The following is a 21,457-nucleotide window of genomic DNA, read 5'->3' as shown; positions in this document are numbered from 1 at the left end:
CTGTCTGTCCTAAAAATCATGGTATTTGGTTTCGTGGTTTTAGTTGGTTTCATAGCTCTATAATCTTGGGTGTTCTTTTTGCAGTTGAGTAGGAGATACAACTCCTGGTGTGTTCTGAGAATCTATCTTCAGTGCCACTCCATCTCTGGGAACACTTTCTCCAGAGTGTCTAATGAGTTCTTGGGGTAGCATAGACTGCTAACAAGCCTACTCATCCATCTTGTTGTTAGAGAGGTTTGTGAAGGATCCTATTCTTTGAAAAAATGTGAACATTTCAAATTTCTTTTTGGTTCCACTTGGACAAAATAACATTTCATAGTGGCCACAAGATATCAAAAAGACCTCATAAAACTGCTATGCCAGAAGGTTTCACTTTGACTTCTTTCTACAGAAGTTCATCAGGTGTTTTGCATGTATACTTATGGATTTTTATAAAAAGTGTCAAATAGTTATTTACATTCCTGTGAAATGTTTTGATTTTGCTGAATCACCACACTGTAACAGAATAGCTTTCTGACAGAAAATTTTCCACATCTTTTACTCTTTGTTCCCAAACACTCTTAATCAGTATTTATTGGATATTTTTCTCCTATATTCCTTTGGAAATCCCATTATTTTTCTCAGTCTGTTGCTTGGTTATGCTTTAGGATATTCTTCTAGCTTACATGTCTTATCAATTCAAATATTGTGGAAAACGTTGTTCAAACCAGTCTGTACCTGTGGATTTCTAATCCTGTTAGTTGAGTGTATTGCAATTTCTTTCTCTAAACCTCTCACATTTCATCTGGAAGCAAGGAAATAGTGTTCCTTTTTTGAATGATTAAAAATTCATCGCATAACTGCACAAACTCATTGACCAGCACTCATGAAAAAGGCCAGTTCTAGCAATATTTTTCAGAAAGTTAGGTTGAATAGTTAACTCAAACAGGCAAAACAGGCAGAAGAAAATCTAATCCTGCTGTTCTGTGGTCTTTGATTTGTCCAGCCTTTGCTTTCAAGTATTTTCCAAAACCAAGACATGGTTGTTAGGTAAAAACCAGACTTGGCTCCTTTCTAAATAGGTTGTGGATAGGTTGTGGTTTGTTATTCCTTTTTTTTTTTTTTTTTTTTTCCTTGTCCTGCACTGTAATTTGTAATTTATAATTGAATTGAAGGATAGTTTGCCAAACAATGGTCACAAGTAGATGTTTTGAATGTTTCAGCTGACTTTTGTGTTCAGGAGATTGCTAGAGATTTTGAACTGCCTATGCAAATGTGGTCTTCTGCACAACAGTTACTAAAAGAACTAAAACCTATGCTGTTGCATTGAAAGGTGAGGCATACTGTGCACCTCTTGCTTCCCTTATGAGTATTTTTCTCCTTTCAAATCAAAAATTTGAAAGAAGAGAAATTGAAGAAGCTTTCAGCTCTGAAGTGGCCATTTGTCCTCATAAGCAGCACCATGTACTGAAGCAATTGAGGCCATGTAAGCACTGGGAAGAACTGGAGAGGCTGTGGGAAAAGACAGCATCTCCTCCCCTGCACATCCCCAGCACTTGCAGTGCCAAGCCTTCCCTGTGTCCTGCTGCACTCTACAGTCTCTGTCAGCAAGGAAACACACTGGGGTTTCTCAGTGCCAGTCACTTCCGGGCAGAATAAAAGTGGCAAAATCTGGGAAGAAAGGCCTGTCACTGCCTCACTCATTAAGGCATGTAAGAAGCATTCTTTCAAAGTTTTTCAGTTTTAGTGAATTTAAAAGAAAATCAGTTCAATAACCCCTGTCTCCTCTACAGCTTTGTGCACCTTTGTTCCTTGTTCACCTGTAGCTACCACTTATGCTGTAGCCTCACCTACACTGATTTTGAGAGCAAAGACATTGGAAAGAATGGGGCCAACAGAGCTACATGGAATTACTTTGCCAAAAAGTGCACTCAGGGACAATGGAAACTATTTGTGAACTTGGATCTAAACCAGTAAAAATTTTCAAGCAAACAGGCAGTTTGCATTTGAATCAATCATCTGAAGTTGAAGGGTTGGGTTACAAAATAAATACATAAATAAATAAAAATGTGTTCATGGTTACATTTTCCAATAATTTTTGAAACAGATCTGATTTTACTGGGTACAGTATCTCTCAAAAGAAAAATGAAATATTTAATTTTCAACTGATTTCAATGTTTCAATTTATCAGAAAATGAAGTTAGTCATATAATTAATTAAAACAAAGAAAACCAACCAAAGCAAACCAAAACAAACAAACAAACACAGGAACAAAATCTGTTGTCAGCTGCCTGAAACACCTGGCATTTTTTGGTCTTAGCTTGTTTTTTCAGAGAAACACAGGCTTACGCAACTCTCTGTATAACTGTATGCATCTTGCCTAAACCCCACCAACATTTCTTGTGATCACTCCCTGATTTGAAGCTGTTTTAGCAGTGGTGCAGTTAGGCCTCAAAAGTATGTAGCTTCCTGCAAATTTTGTAAACAGTTGGAGATAAGAAAAAGATCTAGACTCATCACGGCTGAAGACAGCCATAAAAAAAGAAGCACCACGATATTCATGACTGAAAACCAGCCTAAGGCAGTAGTGCGGATTTAATAAGGCAGTGAAGATGAGAGCTGTAAAAGCATTCACCCATCATGATCTGTGTTGCTCCTGCCACAGTACAGCTTTCCATGCAATGCCCACACCATTAACTGTTGCAGTTTCCTCATCTGTTTTTGGTAAAAGGTACCAAATTACGCTCTTACTTCCTCCAGCATGGCATGAAAACATCACTCTATATATTATTGTGATTTATAGGTGATAGAAAACATGCCAGAAAGAACAGAAACTGTGATGAATGTGTTTCCCCTGTAGTGACAATCCCATACCTACTTATGTGCTTTCATGGTCAGATTTTGTTAATTTAAGACAATCTGGTTCAGCTATTAGTAGAAAAGTAAAATTTCCTAATGGATATTAGTGAGAAGACAGAAATGAAAAATTCTATTAAAATATCTGTCACCTGCAAGACACAAATCCATAGGAAAACAGGCAGCTTTTGATGACAGTTTTCAAATAGCCCTTGAACACTCACTGTATATATATATAAAAATAATAATAATTAAAAAAAAAAATTCTCCACAGCAAGCAACAGTTGAGGGTATTATTTTTACCAGGGGAAAAAAAAAAAAAAAAAAAAAAAAGTAAGCACATTGCATTCTGTACCTGTATGGAAGCGAAGCCACATATTTGCTTTCATGACAGAAAACTGTTTTCCTAATCAACATAAGCATATTCATCATGAAACCATTGTGTTGTTTTCCATTCAAAGGAATCAAGTCACATTGACTCTATACTAACAGCTTAAAGATCAGCAGAAACAATGAAGAGAATCAACTTTACGTAATCCTCAGCTGATGCCTGGGTTTGAAGCCTGGCCCAGTGCTCTCATGCCAACTTCAGCAAAACAAGCTCTTTCAGGAGCATGTATTGGTTCTCACTTTCCAGATGTAGTTCTGAGGCAAGTGAAAGGGACAGGAGAAGGGGGACAAGCAGGATCCACTAGTATTTTTACTGAAATAGTCTTTTACAGCTGTTCAGTTATTCCCAGTTTTATTATCATTCTATTTTTGTTCGAGGTTTAAATAAAGGGCAAAAATATTTCTCTTTTAATTAATAACTTAACTTTAAACAGGAAAGATAAATCTTTACATTATGTTCAGCTTTTACAAATATACTGTGTTCTTTAGCTTTGAGTTTTTACTGCACTTCAGAGTGTTTGTTGTCATGGATTAGCCAACAGAACTTCATCCATAAAATTCTTCCCTACCCTAACAGTAGGTAGATTTGGCTTAACCAACATAAAAGCATCTTCCTTAAGAATTTGCAGCTCAGCTGTGTCTGTTAAATGAGATTATGTCTATATTAAACAGTATTGAATATTCTGGGGAAGACAAGTTTTTGGGTAAAGTGCAATGCCTGTGCACTTCTGTACAGAGCAATGGGGAGATGTCTCATTGCACTCATTCAGTAGAGGAAAGAAATCAGCAACCTGGACTCTTCAGCCTGGAGCAAGAGCTACCTCTCCCTACCAGTTCTGTGGGATCCTGCAGGTCCTGCAGGAATTCCTTGCTGAGCCAAGTTTTGGCTACTTCGGACCATCTGAGCACTTCCAAGACTTTGGCTCCTTGCCTGTCTGCCACATTGCCTCCCAGAGTGCTTACAAAGCATGCAGCAGAATGTCTCACCTCTTGTCTTTTGTCCTGCAACCCATTAGAAAGTTCACAGCAGTTGATGTAAAGCAGGATAGCTGCAAAAACTAATGAAGAACAGCAAGAAAGCCATGGTGGGCTCATCCATTTTTCTCACTTGGGATAGAACCATCTGGATACTCACAGACTGCTAGACTACCAAAGCAAACAACCAAATTTAGTAAGTTCTGAATTAGTACACATACATACATGTAAATTCACTTATATGTATAGTCATTCCTTGTTTTCCAAAATATTATCCATGTTTAATTTAAGTCCAAGCCATAATACACAAGAAGAAATAGCTTGCAGATCTCTGGGGTTAAAATGGAAATGAATGACCCTTGAAAGGATGTTTTTTGGTGGGAGGGAGGCAATTCAGTAGTAGAACTTCATCTGATTCATGTAAATGTAACACTATAGGTGAATAATATTAGCCTGACAACAATGGTTAGATGTTTAGATCAACACTCTAATTGTTAAAGTCCATTTCTTTAAATTCTTATTACATACAAAACAGGAGAACAATTGTATGCTGTCGGTATTCTTTTATGAATCATGAAGACTCAGTGAAAATATACTCTCATAGCAATCATTAAATAATAAATTCAGTAATAGAGACCTACACATTCAAGTGCTTGGCATGTCACACCTTCTATTCTTGTTACTTAACAGGGATATTTTACAGCTTGTGGCAAAAATATTGTCTCCTCTTTAAAATAAAGCAAGTTTATGCCTGTTTTATTTCAAGGTGCTTAGTGAAATACAACTTTTTACTGAAAATATCAAGAGTGCCTAGAGCACTTAAGAGTTTCAGTCTTCTGTTAGACTGAAGAGACTATTATGATGATGACATCTTACCTTCTAAATAACAGGGACTTAAAAATGGCCAGGGAAAAAAAAATAATCAACCAAAATTATTAGTTTTATTTCATGGTAAACCAAAGGCACAGGTGCCAATACAAGGAGGGCTTACTACCTTGTTTTCACATCTAAAGCAATGGAAATTAACCTGCTGAAACTTGCAATGCAATTTTTATTGAAGATATTTTATGTTCATGAATGTATATGTGTGTCTATGCATATATTCCTACGTATATTGTGTAAGAGCAGATTCTGACCTGCTTTATAAGATTAGGATATCTAAAAGCATGTCTATCATTCATTTACTGCTTTTTTTCTATTTAGGAATTTAGGGTTTGCTTATTCTGAGTACTCAGAAATTTCAACTTTAATGTTAACAAAGGTAACTTAAAAAATCTACTGTTATACTTTGTCTAGTTTGTATTTCACTTCATGATACAAATAGATATAGGTTCATGGAGAGCCCTTCCAATCAGGCTAGATAGAAGAGTGTCAGTAGTCATTGTACAATGCTTCACTTAGTTAAATATCAAATCTAGGTCCTTTTGAAAGATGGCAATTTACTTATTTAAATATCTACCACAATTTAAATTTACTGTGATTTATGTCCATTATTGCCTTTTCTCAGTAGAAGCAATCATTACTCTGGTAATTGAATTTAGAACTAAAAACAGTCCAAAATGTAAGTGAAACAACACATAACTCTTTAAAAATGTTTCTATTTACAAACATTTATTTAAAAAAAAAAAAAAACTTTTCTCTGAGAAAACTGTAAAAATAGACAACATGTACTTTCTGACATAGTGACTGTATTTGTTATTTTTCTACTTATTCAATGTCATTGATTTTTAAATAAATATAACTAATATTCTCAGCTGTGCATATTTCCATGCCTCCTATGACCAAGCAAAAGAACAAAGCTGGTAAAATACCAGAAAATGAGTTACATTAAATATATCACAATGTATTTATTTGTGAAATTCACTTACTTTTGAGGAATTGTTTTGGGAATTAATCTACTTATATTCACTTTAGTAAATCTGAGCATAACTAAAAGAACAGTCTGTGTATCGTGTGGCAGTCTGTATATCATGTGGAAATATGAAGTATATGTGATTATAGTACTTTTACTATGAATAAAATGAACAAGTACTTTCACCACACTGACAGTCTAGACTATTAATATATTTGCAAGATGTTGAAAAGTACAGCAGCTGTCATGAGTAGGGGCTGTAACAAATGGCCCATTTCTACTGTCTGAGCTCAAAACTTCTTACATTTAAAATGAGGAACCTTGTGATCTCCCCAGAATTTACTTGCTGTAGCACTGCAGAGCAGAACATTTGCTGATATGTTAGATACTGTCGTGATGAAATTCAAACTATAAACTGCTAAAAACAAAGGTTGCCAGGTCAAGCTTCTGATAAGTACTGCTGATTTGCCTCAATACAGCAATGGAAAATATGCAAATTCAAAGGGTGACTAATTACCCCTTGGGAAAACTTAAGCAACTGGTCTGAACTGTCCTGTAATTAAAACCATCTAGATAATGTAAATAATTGTCTTACAAACATTTCGTATTGGAAAATTTCTGCAACTACTTATTCCATGGCCTGGCTTTGTATTTGCCAAACTCCTCAATACATTTTAAGCTCATTAAGGTTTAGCTCCTGCCAAGGACTTTCTGTCCCAAGTCACCCTACCCTCACAGGTGGCACTCCTGGCTGAAGGCTTGAACTATAACAGCACTAACTATTCATAGCTGGGGTGGCACGACATCACATGTCTGTGTTCCCCGGCATCAGCAAAACTGACAGAGAGAGCAAGGCAGTCTGAGTTTTCAGAAGCAACTGAAACTTCAAGTGAAAATACTGAGACATTGATATATAGTTATAGGGAGAAATAAATATGGGGAATGGTGGGGTCTTGGGATGCATAATTATGAAAAGCAAAGGTACTACATGTAAAGTCAGTTCCTTGTTATTTTGTCTTCTAAAAACTTATGCTTTCTTTTCTTGCCACATTTTAATCCAAAAATGTCCTTCAACATACTACTAGCTCCAGTTAGACTTCTCACCTAAAGAGTAACAAACTCTGAGTGAAGAAAACACTGTAAATATGTACTTTCATCACATAAAATGACTTTGGTAATTCTAATTCTTTTGCCAGTAGGCTCACTGATGCTGAGTAAATCACTTTTCCTAAAGATTTCCTAAGGAACGTGCTTTGAATATGTCGCCTAGATATCTGTTACTGGGCACTGAAACATGAAAGTCCAAGTTGTTTCCCTCTGAATTACCTAGCTCTTATTCTTCTGCAATGAGAATAAGCTCACTAGTGCCTGTAGAGGCTCTCAGATCTCCTGGTGATGCGTTGCAGATAAAAGCTCACAAGTTAATAAATAATATTGCCCCCAGAAGAGGATATGGCATGTGCAGAACAAAAGCCACTAGATGGATTGAATGTAGTGTTCAGAAGCTGCCCATCAAATAAGCATCACATATTTCAGTCCCGAAGTGAGGCCAGGGCCAGTGTAATTTGTAGTTTTAATTAAAAGTCTTCACCATTAGGTTTACAGCTAGGAAAGCTGAAATAAGAAAAGACAGAAAACAACAATTCCAGAATTTCCTGTTGGTTTTTGGTTTTGAACACTTAAGTTCGCAGCCTTGAGGATGCTGTTAGCACATATGCATGCATGCATTTGTTTTGTACCACAAACTGATCATAAGACGGCAGTGAATCACAATTCACTTCAGACAGATCTATATCAAATAATTACATTGAATCTTTGTAACAGATGAACAGCTAGACTGAATGTCGTGTGGTGCTCAGGATTTGCTTGTGAACACAAATGCATCTGAGTTATGGAGCTCCATTTTGCCTCACATATGGAGTAAATGCAATTTCAGGAAGTCATTGGTGGCTGCTTGAGAAGCTTAGTCCTTTATTTAATCACAGAAAAAGTACAGGAGAGGCCAGCATACAGATTTCCTATGCTGAGGTATCGCCTTCTCCAAAACTGCTAGGTAGTTTGGTTAGTTAGTTGGACATCTCCAAGGAAATAATAAATAAATAAAAAGAGAGTTGGGTAAGATCAGTCTGTGTGATCTGCTTTAGCTCCCAGCCTTCTTGAACAGTCTCAGCAGTTTTTTTTGCTTGTTTGTTTTATTTAAAGTTTGAAATGTTTTTGGCTGGGAGCTGTTCTTTTGCTGAGGCTCAAAAGAAAAAATGCATTTCTACCTACCAGTATCCCCCATCAACAATATCCAAATTACTGAATTTACTGTAGTCTTTGTAACTTACTGCAGTACTTTCTGACTTTCCAGTCAGAACTGCAAAATGGAGCAGAGGGACTTTTTTTTTATTTATTTATTTATTTTCCTACTATAATAATTCATATTGATATTTCTTCTGTCTCAGTATGGGGAATAGTTTACAGTGTATAGTCACAGAAGATAAAGTAGCATCTTACCACAACCCAAGATGCAAAAAAGACCCTCTTATCACAACCTAGCAGCGGATGAACCATAAAGTCACAAAAGTCACAAAATGGTTTGGGCTGAAAGGGACCTTAAAGACCAACTAATTCCATCCCATTCCAAGCCCCATCCAGCCTGGCCTTGAACACCTGCAGGGATGGGGCATCCACAGATTCTCTGGGCAACCTGTTCCAGGGCATCACCATTCTCAAAGAAGTTCTGCTTCTATAATATCTAAATATCTAAACTAAATCTACTTGCTTTTAGTTTAAAGCCATTACTCCCTGAAAAGAAGTCCCTCCCCAGCTTTCCAGTAGACCCCTGTTAGGCACAGGAAGGAAGCTGCTATAAGGTGTTCCTGGAGCCTTCTCTTCTGTAGGCTGAAACCACCCCAACTCCCTCATCCTGTCTTCATAGGAGATGTTCTCTATCTTCATGGCCTTCCTCTGGACTCATTCTGGACTCATACATCCATGTCCTTCTTGTGCTGGGGACACCAGAGCTGAACACAACACTCCAGGCTATGTCTCATGCGAGTGAAAGAAAGGGGGAGATTCACCTCTCTCGGCCCACTGGCCACATTGCTTTGATGAAGCCCAGGATCCATCTGACTTTCTGGGCTGCCAGTGTACCTTGCTGGCACATGTTGAGTTTTTCATCAACTAACATCCCCAGGTCATTTTTCTCAGGCCCTATGATCCATTCTCTCCCCAGCCTGTATTTGTGCTTGGGATTGCCCCAGCCCAGATGCAGCAGGACCTTGCACTTGGCCTTGTTGAACTTCATGCAGTTTGCATGGTCCCACCTCTCAAGCCTGTCCAGGTCCTGGTCCCTCTGGATGACACCCCTTGCCTCCACCATGTCTCAGAAGTGGACATTAAAAGTCCAGCTCCATTTCTGTTGTAATCCATAGCCTTTTGTACATTAGATCTTAAACTTACTCTTTTGCGTCCCTCTCAGGAATTTTCATGTAGAGATATTTTACTGAACGTAATCTCTACAGCAAGAGTTATTTTCTTTTCAAACTGATAAAAGCTAAGGACGTCTGTTTGCAGAATTTGTGAACCAGAGGTGGGCCTGTGACAAACCATGGAGAACAGCCACTAAGCACGTTACACTCTCAAAGGGTGCAGGAGCTTGTATGCCTCCAGCCCCTCCTAAAACAGGTGGGGGACACTGAAGTCCTTTCAGTTCCACCTCTATATCCGCATTTGGCTAAAAAAAGGAACAGTAGAAGTAAAACACAGGAAGCAGTTGCAGTTTGGGCTATCAGAGCTATGTATAAAGGACATTTGTTAGCGTTAGATACTTTTCCAGTCCAAAACACAGAGAAAAGATGTAAATATCTTAGAAGAAACTCACTTTCTATTCCTCTGTCTCTCCTGCTGGTCACCAAATGTTGTGGAAGTCTGCCTGAGGCTCTGTAACACTCACAGAACCATTATCTATCTAAATCTGGGACAGCTGATGTTGCATTCACATGTTCATCAGAGCTATTTTGGTAATAGAAAATGAAGATTCTGAGGTAAGATTACATCAAAGATGAGTCCCTTTTCATTCTCAGAGTGCTGCTAAGGTTATATCAACACCACAGGTTGCTTGTCCTCCTGTTAAATTAAACCAGGGAGAGCTGCATGCTATGACAATTAAATACCTCCCAGTATCCTACCTGTTTCACTTAAAACCATCTGCCTAATCTACTCTGCACTCTCTGCCTGTGGAAGTCCTTTAGCAGAAAAAGAGCAGACTGGCTGTGCTGCAGGAATTCTCCTGGATTGCTGGCTACCACCTAGAGCCTTTTAAAACTTATTTCATTTCCTTTTATTTTATTTTTTTTTTCTTTTTCCCCTGCATAAATACTGCAGGAACAGCTAAATAACTGTTATGGTGCCTTTTTTTTTTTTTTTTTTTTTTTTTTTTTTTTTTCCCTGAACCTCCTCAGTGTCAGCTATTAATTGTCAGAACAAAATAAAGGTGGGAGGGAGAATTGGCAAAAATCTATAATGAAACTGAAAATTGAGGCAAAAAATGGGTGGATATACTGGCTAAAGTACTGACTAGTGTGTTGGGGACAATTGTCTCAGCACACCAACAGCTTAGCCATTGCCACTTTTATTAAAAAAAAAAAACAAACAAACAGCAACAACAAAATAGGAATCTTAAGAACAATTCCTGTGATTGTTCATAGAGAGCATCCTTGTACTGACTACCCAAGGCAAAGGTTAACATGAAGAAGATAATAAAAGTTCTTGTTTCCAAGGAAAAGCAAATCAAAGAGGAAGGACCTGGGTAGGCGATGGGTGACAAGAATAACAAGGGAAGATAAGGAGTCACATAGGAGAGGGAGGGGGGGAAATTGGAGAGGGTAGAATATAAGGGGAGAAGCTGCTTATTACAGACTGGGGAGTGTGAGAGAAGAAACAAGAAGCAGAAAGACTGTCAGGTGAGTCCAGGTGTTTAGCATAGCCAGCAGCTGAAGGGTATCAGGACAAGTTCAAAGGTTTCATGGAGATCATGAAAGAAATGAAACTGACTCTCAAGAAACAAAGCAAGAGTGCAATAGACAAGATATGATGAAGGTATTAAGGGGTGAAGCATGGATGGCTGGGGAGAATGCAGGGCTGGTGATAAGGAGAAGAGAGGTCTTGCCATGAGAGAGCAGGCAGACAGGGGCATGGGATCTGCATTTGGCTTTAAGAGAGAGAAGGATATATTGCAATGGAAAGTGCAAAATAGAATTAGAGCCACAAAGATATGAACCCAAAGGTGAAAGAAGGAAGAGAAATTGGAGAAATGAGAATTGGAGAAGAAAGGAATGCTGACAACTGGTGCAAATGGCAGACAGGCAAGAACTCTTTCAGCAGACACATCTGAGAAAGTTGATAGAGGGTGTATTCTCTGACATCAGCAGTTTCTTGGGTTTTCTTCTTTCTAGCTACCTTATTTGAATGACCCATGTAAAACTGCAGTGTTCTCCATCACCAGTGTTCTCTGGTAAAATATTGGAATTTATTTCCTGTGTGCAAATAAGATGTAAGTGACTAAGAAAAAACAGTTCTAAGAAGGAAATGGCATTAATTGTATTCAGCCCATGCTATTTGTCTAGATATTTGGTATTTCAGAGGTTGGGTCTATTGGAAGAAATAGCCTTTTAATTTTGGTACAGGGATGTCATATTGAATGTTGCATGGAAAATATTTTCCCTCATGAACACAGTAGGAACTTGCACAATAACTCCTAAGGATTTCATATTTGCAAATGAATAAAACCACTGGCTTTTATTCACTACTATACTGCTTCAGCATTCCACCATATAGGACCTATTGGAACCAGCAGACTTATGCTATCATTACACTGGAGATTCCTGCCTTCTAATTGCATTTATGGGGCATTTGCTATTATATAAATTTGTGCCATTTGGAATTCTTTAAGGGGTATCTGGAAACAGTAAGTTTATATATGGTTTCTCCTTTTTAAAACAAACAAACACTTCAGAGGTTAGAAGAACCAAACTAGAGTGGAGAGAAACTGGAATGTGCACATTTAGATCCACGCTTTGCCAAAGGTTTTGGTTTTGGCTCATTATAGGCAAATGTGAAGCCACAAAACCTAAACGCAACTCAACACCATTAATAAGCAGAACCTAGAATCCTAATCCTTGGCCAAAAATGACATTGTGAAGAAGAAAAACAAAATTCTAGGAAGACATCTGAAGACACTGTACACTTTTTCTTTCAAAAAAATAATTTAGCCATCAAGAGCACTGTCAGTTCAAACACACTCAAAACTGATGTGCTACATGAATCAAGAAAAAGAGGTATGATAGCATGACAAGACCTCACTGCAGCTGTTAATCAGTATGTCACAAACTTCAGTGGAGTTCACTTTGTGCACTTTGAGGAGCAGTGGACAAATGAGTCTTTCACTACTGCTTTTTTAGCCTGGCATGTCATATCTAAGACTAAGAAGGGGAATGACAGTTTTTCTGAGATAAAACCTGCTCTCAGACCAGGCTCTCATTCATCTGCTTTAGGAAGTCATTAGTTACAAGCCTACCCTCTACATATATCATTGGGCTGACCTTTCACCATTTTGTTCCACTGCAAGATGTGATATATCATTATATAAGCTTCCTGTTAATAACACCTGTCTTTTAGGTGTGCTGGGATAGAACACCATCTTTAAGGAGAGGGGTTGCTATGTTGTGTTTGTAAATGCTGCTGTGGTGCTTTTGTGGCTTATTATTATATCTGAACACATGGTTAATGATGGGCAAAGAGGAACACAGAGCACACCAGTGCCAAAACAAGAACTGAAACCTCACCCACTGCACCCACCAAGTTACATGATTTTAAATCACATGATTTTAAAAAATAGCCATGTTGAGGGGTTGTGGGTTTTGTTGTTGTTGTTTGCAAGTTTAAAAAGTAATAATAATAATAATTGAGGATTCACATATTTTGGACAGTGGTGTCTAAAACCTCCTGGCTTTCCCTTAAATGAAAGCTGAGATTTCTCAGTAATCATTAGACTTCTGAGGAAGCCTTTAAGAACAATATATTGTAAGGTTGACTCTAAAGCCAGAAGAAATAATTACAATACAACCATATCCTAAAGAGCTCCAGTCCAGTTTAGAGACAAATTCTGCTCCAAGCCATGGTGGTGTAAGTGTGGAGTAGCAGGCATGTAGATTTAATCCACATAAACTGCAAGCATATATATACAGAGATGACAAGATCCAGATGTATTTGTATGTTTTTGACTGTGTTGCTAATTTTAAAAGCATATATAGACATTTTATAATAAATAATTCTGTTTTGTAAAAGAAGAAGAAGAAGAAAACACAATTATCCATTTAAAAATTGATTGAGATATTAACCAATGATCCTGTCTAGACAAATATCATAAGCTCAAATGTAGCCTTTAGACAGTACTTGTTGGTACATCAGTCTGCTCAAGGCTTGTTCAGTATACTGAAATTCAGTATACTGAACAGACCGAAGCCAGTAAATTCCACGTTTTATGCAGCCCAGTCTAACAGGATTCATTAGCTGTAGTATGCCATGTGCCAGTACTTGGCTGAAGCTTGTTTTCTACATAGTGAAAGACCTGGCACTTCTGGTTCTGGACCTGTTGCAAAGGGTATGAGCTTGGATGTGCCTGCATCTCCCATACCTTAAATGTCTGGCTCACATTTCATGCATCTAAGCCAAATTCAGCTAACAGTCTCTCCTTGCTGTCCTTCACTTCTGTTGGCTGGATCAGCAGGAGCTGCAGGCCATGGCTCCATACCCCTCTTTATCCTCTTAGGAAAAACCAAAGCTGGTGGGAGCCAACCTTTCCAATACTTATGAGTAGATGCCGTGTCTGGCTTCTTTGCCAAGGACTCAGTAAGCAAAGAAAAAATCTGGTACCTATTATTCTTAGTCACATAATGCTATCTATAAAGTTAACCCAAAATACATTCAATAGATAGGCTTACTTTTGATTCTATTGCTGTCAATGGAGTTATAATTGGACATATTATTATAATGTGAGTTATATGTTCTCTCTTTCTACATGAAAATCATCACTTCCCACTATAACCTAATAATATAACTGAGTCACAGTAAACACACTGTTGTTTGTTAACCATGACTCCTCTCCAGAACAGCACAGATAGAATAGGGGAAAAATAAATAAATAAATAAATAAATAAAATAATAATAAAAAAACACCTAAATGAGGTTGTGGTTGAGTAACAAAAGAAATGCCCAGGCATGGAAGATGAATGTTCATTAAAGAATAAGTGGAGCTATAAGTGATTATTTAGAAACCCCAAGGACTGCAGGCTGCCAGTTGTCAGTGCTGAAAACATGTATTGGACGGGACATGTGGAGTCAGCGAATACTGTGCCAGCACTCCACGAACAAGGAACTTGAGTGCTGGTAGGTATGTGGTTGGAGGACTGATGGAGTCCGTTTGCCTTCTACAGGCTGCCTCATAGCTTGCTGATAATTTTTTCCCTTATAGTTATCTCTTAATCTCTGTCTGCAGAGCTGCTTCCTTTGCACGTGATCCTGTATTTATATACCTCTGTAGCCAGGATGATTATAGCAATGGAAGTGGAATATCTGGCTTTTAGTCCCTCCCAACTGTGCTGCTGCTCTAGGGTGAGGGCAGGGCTGGGTACTCATCCCTTGCAGAGAGGTTGCTGGCTTCAGCCTCTTCCCAGGTCTTCTTCAAATGCATACTTCAAACAGTCTGCATAAACCAGACTGCCTCTGTGTTTACTGTTCAGCCTGGAGCTGAGCTTGTTTTTCCATTTTTATTTACTGAAAGCTGCAATTGGACATACCAGCCAGCCAAAATGATAAAGTCTTTACATCATTCCTTTGGATATTTTTTTTTTTTTAATTTTCTGAGGAATAGCAAGGCACTACCAGCTTTGTCAGGGGAGGTGAATTACAGAGGCAACTCATTTTCTCCCTTCCTTCCTCTCCCTTCCTCTCCTCAAAAATGAGAAATGAAATGATTCCTATTAAGGTAACAACAGATAAAACAGACCCAATTGCTTTATAGCACTGGCTCAAAGCACACTGCTCTGCACAGAAATTGCCTGTCTTATAGTGGTTTGCCTCATATTCAGGGAGAGGAGAAAGATCTTTAGAATAAGGTCTTATAAAAACATGGACTTCTAAGGCAGAGCTGATCTGTAAGCTGCCTTCTAAAAGTCATATATAAGTGAGCCCCATGACAGTTCACATTACAGTTATAAATACAAAGGAGATAGAAGAGGCCTGACCTGGCACCATAGCTAGTCTTTGCCAGTGTTATTTTGCATTCCTGCAAGTCAAGTGAAAATCCTCAGACACTGGCTGGGGTCCAGTGATATTTCCCCATGCCCTGGCCCACGTCCTCATCCAGGTTTGAAGCATGACAGTGCTTGGGGATTGGTGGTTTTTCTGAGACCAGCAGGCTGGCCCATGTAGCCAGGGAGCACAGCCGGCGAGAGCACTGAGCCAGGGCCTTTCTGCAAGCCTCTTGGCAGCCCTGGAGAAACAGGCCTGCAGCACCTTGCTGCGCACCAAAGCCAGCCGGCACATGCCAGGCAAGCTGCATGTTGAGGAAATGGGAGGAAATGGTGTCGTGTGAGCAGGTGTCATCACACGTGGGCACCATGCAGGAATCAGGTGGGGGTGAGAGAGCATCTTGGCACTGATATGCCAAGGCAGCTTTGCCTGCTCTCGGAGAGGTTTGCTTCTTACTTCAATGTGACCTGTACCTGCTTCCGAGCTGTTTGCAGCACAGCATCGGGTGTTTCTGCATTAAAAAAAAAAAAAATAAAAAAAATAAAAAAAAAACAGGTTTTAGGTATCATACAGAAAAATGAGTTAGGGCTACAGGAATGAGAGGATGAAATCATATAATGGTAAAAACATATGGCAGGGAGTCCAGGAGGACATCTGCAGTGGCAGATACCTGATATTACTGACACCTCTGTGCCTCTCAGTTCCCTGTGAGGGTTTCCATAGACCTTGAGGGACATATTCATCTTGTGGCTTCTTTGGAAAACTCCTTAGGGAACCACAGAGCAAGGCTGTCTTTGACATATTCTGAGTACCGTCTCAATGTGGCAACATTCAGAGCAGCACAGGCCAGCAGTAAGGTGTCTGCGTGTGCCACTACTGCAACCCAGAGAACAAAATCAAGACACAGATGATTATCTGAAGCCCTTCTTCAACTCTCTCTCATCCTTCCCCTTACCACAGCCGTTGGTTTGCTTCACGTCCCTTTCACACAGACAAACATTGGAGCTTTCTATTAATTTCAAGATGTTGTGAGAATCCCAGGTACCAACAGTCTTATCACATTCTCCTGAGCCCCATGGACACACTTGGCAGTGTGGTATTTCCTCTAACTCTTGTCACACAGACTCAGTAAAGTGTTATCTCAAAGCAAGTTGGCTTTTTATAGTTTTATTTATGGACTGTAAGATCCCTACTCCACATCAGGCCCAGAAGATGAGAAATGCTGTGGGTGTGAGGTTGGAAAATGTTCTTCCCTTGAACATATTATGTGAAAAGAGAAAAAAGAAAAACCTCCTCAGTGACTCAGTAACAGCTTCATTGAGAAGAAAGGGGAAGAGCACCCCTCTGTATGGGTGAGTGAGCATTGGCACAGGTTACCCAGAGAGGTTTTGGAACCTCCCTTCTTGGAGATCTCCAAAAGCCACCTGAACGTGGTCCTGGGCAACTGGCTCTTGATGTCCGTGCTTGAGCTGGGGATTGGACCAGATGGCCTCCAGAGGTTCCTGCCAATGCAAACCAGTCTGTGGTTTTGTGTGTGATTCAGCATTGTCTGGGATTTCCTAGGAAACTTCTGTTACCACAACAGCCAGGACTTCTTGAGAAAGTTTTTCTGTGCCACAGGAAGAGTATAACAATTTGTAATTAAGGTCATGTTAAGCATCCAGGCCAAAAGTTATTGGTTTGTGACTAAGAAAACAAGGAGATATAAATGAGGAGAGGAGAGGAGAGGAGAGGAGAGGAGAGGAGAGGAGAGGAGAGGAGAGGAGAGGAGAGGAGAGGAGAGGAGAGGAGAGGAGAGGAGAGGAGAGGAGAGGAGAGGAGAGGAGAGGAGAGGAGAGGAGAGGAGAGGAGAGGAGAGGAGAGGAGAGGAGAGGAGAGGAGGCTTTTCTTCATGCTTTAGAGTCCCATTTCAGACAGGAGGCTCTGTGAGGCACGGTGTAATTGTAGCTTGTGAGTGACAGAATTAAGATGACTTGATTAAACCTGCACCACAGACACAAGCTGGATGGGAAGGAGAATGAATAGCATATTTTGATAGACATAGGGCATCTGTCCTGTGCTCCTACTCAGGAGCTATTTTAGTTTGCCTGTAGAGCAAACAACACAGTTTCTCTGAGCCAAAAAACATTTTCCTCTTCCTTCAAAATCAAAAGCTTGAAATGTTTCAGAAAATAGGGGAAAGCAACACTAGCATCTGCATAGGTGAGCCACTCTTTTTTTTGATAGAAAATATTAAACAAGAAGTGTTGGTTTTACGATTAAGGAGTCAAAGTGCATGTGAGCTGGAATACAGACCATTTCTGGGAATACCTGTGCTGGAAGGAAGTCTTTGCTCACATCTGTGAGCTTTCACAGGAGTGCAGAGAGCACCCAGCTCCCTGGAGGCTGCCCCCAGCATGGTGTAGCACTGCACAGTCCGCAGCAGCACAGCAGCACCCCGGAGGCTGGCTAATGGGGCTGTCATCGCCTGCCACCCTCGCGCCCACAGGGGCACCTGCGACACTCCAGTGGGGTCTGCTGGCTGCTGGCAGCATAAGCAGCAGTTCAGCTGGGGCTGACGCTGCTGCAAGCTGTACTTGTTGCTTCCCGGCTGCCTGTTTCCTACGATTCTTGTCTAAAAGGGCCCTGCGTCAGCAGGGACACCGTGGGTTCTCTGTGGCTGCAAAGTGCATCCAACCTCTGTCCCCCAGATGCATGAGTGCTCAGCCAGTGGTAAGCCCAGGTCAGCACTTCTGGAGTCTCATGTGGCTCTGGGGACAGGAGCAAACTTTGTCACCTCACCTGCTGACTCAGGATGCTTCAACATGTCGATCTCATGTCGCTTTTCTCTGATCCTCTCTCCCCCCTTTTCAGGAAGCAGCTCTTTACTTCTGCTTGTCAGCTGGTTAGCTGGCCGTATTGCTGATTTCAAAAAGAAAGGCGTCACTGGTTGTGCTCTACCACAGATGCACTCACTGACCTTCCAACACTTTCTCAGCATAAGGGCCACTCCTGATTACAATCAAGAGAGCCAGTCCGGAATGGCACTCCTGTTCCATGAGAAAACTCACTGATCTGACATTTGCTTTCATTCTGAACTGGGATGAAACCCCACCACGCTGAAACTTTCCATGTCATTGAAATTCTTAGCATTTCATTGAGGAGAAACTGTTTTTGTTGTTGTTGTTGTTGTTTTCTGAAATGCTAATGTGTTTGCCAAGGTAACAATAATTTCTGTCAGTAATGCTGGAAGGTTGCTGTACAGTGTCAGATAAAGTTTATGAAATATTAACATGTTAAATTTAGTGATTCATTCAGATATATTAACTTCATAATGGAACATAAAAACATACTCAAATAAGGTATTCAAAATATTGTGAGCACATCAAATATAATTGTGAAAATAAAGACAGCCTATTTTAACCTGATTTTTGAAATGTAGTTGAATTATTTTTTTTTTTTCCAGTGGTACCTTTCTGACAAAAGACGTTTTTCTGTCTTCTGTTCCCAGACTGTGGCTGCTTCCAATAATCATATGATGGCCTGATTCAGCTAAATTGAGTATGCAACACAACTCTTCAGTGAAACAGCTTTAGCTTCCCTTCAGCTACTTGTTCTTGTGCCCATGGCTTTCCAGGACTGCATCTGGATGAGGGACACTGTTCTCTAGTCTTCTGCAAGACCCCTAGACCTTTGCAGCTCCCTACTGCAACGCACTGTCATATCCATTAAGGAAGGGCTCCCAAATGGCCTGTTGTGTCAGCTATTTCACAGGGATGTACAAGCACTGCTCCACAGCTGAGCAACTCATATTGCTCCCTTGGGCTCGCCTAGGAGCAGTTTTGCTGCTTTTCGTTTTCCTGCTGTTGGTGATGTTGGTATTTTAAGGAAACCTTTGGGAGCTCCTGTGGCAAGATACATGTTGGAACCATTCAGGCACTCTAATTAGTGCAGAATATGTCTGATTTCAGACCCTTGGTTCGGGATAAGAGAATATTAGGCCAGCATTCAGCACTAACCTGCACTGATTTCTAATTAGTTTCTGTTCTGGGCTTAAAATGCTATCTTCTAACACTACAGCATTGAATACTGTGGGCCCAGAGACTGTTTTGCTTTCCTTGAGACAATGCAGTTAGCTACAGAGAAATGGCTCAGGCAAGCTTTTTATGGGTAAAAGGAAGCTGTGTCTTAGTGGCAAGAAAAGAAAATTCAAATGTCATATGAGTCACTTTCTGATGGTACCTAGACTGGCTGTCTTTCTGGAAATCCTGCAAGGTTCATCCATCCTCTTGAACTTTGGGGAAGGAATATCTGAGACATGGATAAAAAGGTGATTTTTCAAAGTGATTGTAGGGCATTAGCATTGCTGTGTGAATGGTAAACCTTGTGAAAGCACCCAGTGGGGTTCCAGATTTATGAAAGGTTTCATGTATGGTGTCTCATGATGGGTCTCTTACTGTTTGTGGCTTCTTGCTTGCCAAATTGTTTAAAAGACAGAACTAAGATGCTTGCTTGTTTGTTTGTTTGTTTGTTTGTTTTTCCCATGGACATAATACTTCTTTATGGTGTTCACAAGTAGGATACTATTGGAAGAATATGAGATCACCATATTGATGTCAACAGTCAACAATATGCAAAAGAAGGAAAAGCTAAGACTAGTTTAAGCTCAGAGAGAAACTTATCCAAGTATGAAAGGGAGCATCCCAAGTTTTGCATTAATGATAGGATATGAATAAATACAGGCTAAATCCAACTCCAAGAAGATATTGAGGCCTTGTGAATAAAATGAGCATCTTTGCATCTGCCTCATTGGTGAGGTAGTTAGGCTCCTTCAGATTGCTCTCTCCTTGTGAGCTTGCTCTTTCTTAGTGCCTAGTCTTGAATAAGAGACCCTTCACCTTACCACTTTTCTTGCCATAGACCATCCTCTGAGGATGTTCTCACATCAGGGGGTGTTCTCACAGAGGGGACCCTGCTCCCCTCTTCCTCAAGAAGGGACTTGACTCTGTCTCCTGGATGACTGCTTTAACTGTTAGTATTTTGCTGAAGTAGGAGTAATGACATCTCTTCATCCAGGCTATGGTGTTGCGTGTCCAGTCTTTCCATCTCTAAACTCCCTGTTTGCTGCACTGGGAATATATGTCTCAGGAAAGGCTAGGAATTCTGCTCCCATAGCCAGGACCTTCAAAATTAGAAGGTAACAGTGCTTGGTATCATTATGGCCATGTCCTTGTAGTTCTAACTTAGAAGTGGAAAAATAGCTTCCAGATACAAATGTTATCATAAAACAGGTGTGGGAGAGGTAACTTATTTTTTTGCTGCTGACCAGTATATCTCTAGCTGTCAATTCAATTAAGTCAAAAATACCACAAATATTTGGGCACAGTGATAATGGGAAGATGCTTTAAACATACCAAAACCCAAGAAACAGTCATGAGCCTCTGTCTCCAGACTAGCTACTCCTGTGCAGTGGTTTCTCTCCCAGAATTAAAAAAGATAAATTCAAAGGAATGAACCCACCCTTTGTCTCTTTACATCTTTCAGATGTTAAGCTTTTTATGACATGGACTATCTCTTTGATACTTTAGTACAAAGTGAACAGAGTTGAATCCCTAGAGCAGAACTTTAAAAGGTACAGCTTTAACTTTCGTATAAATGTTTACTAATTCTCAAGATAAATTCTATGTGGGAGTGGCCATTTACTGGACACTAAATGCCTTATCAACTGGCATCAATTGACAAATTGAAGTCTTTTCCTGCAGGGCTTTATTTTTCCCCTCTTCTCTATTTCCCTCCTCCTTTGAAATGCTTCATTTTGCACGTTTCTCTTTGCTAGGCATTTTTAAAGTGCTTCTGGCAGAAACATTTTACAAGAGAGGAGGATGCCCTGGGCTTCTTCCTGGAAGCTAGGAGACTCTGTGTGTGGGGAGGCTGACGCCAGCCATGCAAAGCGGGTAGGTCTGCAAAGTCTTTTTTACTTTGAATAAACAATTGAAATCCATTATTTACCACATGTATTGTAAACATCGGTTGCAGAGAAGTCTTCTTATTGTATGCCTGTAGTGAGTAGGGCAAGCTCAGCACAGGAAGAAGGAAGGACCAACCCGCTTAGCAGAATGAATTACTCAA

At 39.9% G+C, this 21,457-nt stretch overlaps 1 long non-coding RNA gene across 2 annotated transcripts in view; it reads left to right on the top strand.

Annotated features, from left to right (window-relative positions):
- The first annotated feature begins 10,968 nt into the window (after positions 1-10,968).
- LOC311208337 overlaps positions 10,969-21,457 on the top strand; it is a 36,938-nt gene continuing 26,449 nt past the window's right edge. Inside the window, exon 1 of one of the 2 annotated variants that reach the window (XR_014618332.1) lies at positions 10,969-11,001. This is a non-coding gene — a long non-coding RNA (uncharacterized lncRNA). Of the gene's footprint in view, positions 11,002-19,628; positions 21,283-21,457 lie in introns of those variants that run through there. The other variant, XR_014618333.1, reaches the window with a different exon arrangement.

This window comes from Netta rufina (assembly GCF_964035555.1).
Source record: "Netta rufina genome assembly, chromosome: 3".
Classification (NCBI taxonomy): Eukaryota; Metazoa; Chordata; class Aves; order Anseriformes; family Anatidae; genus Netta; species Netta rufina.
This window is presented reverse-complemented; position numbering and strand designations above follow the sequence as displayed.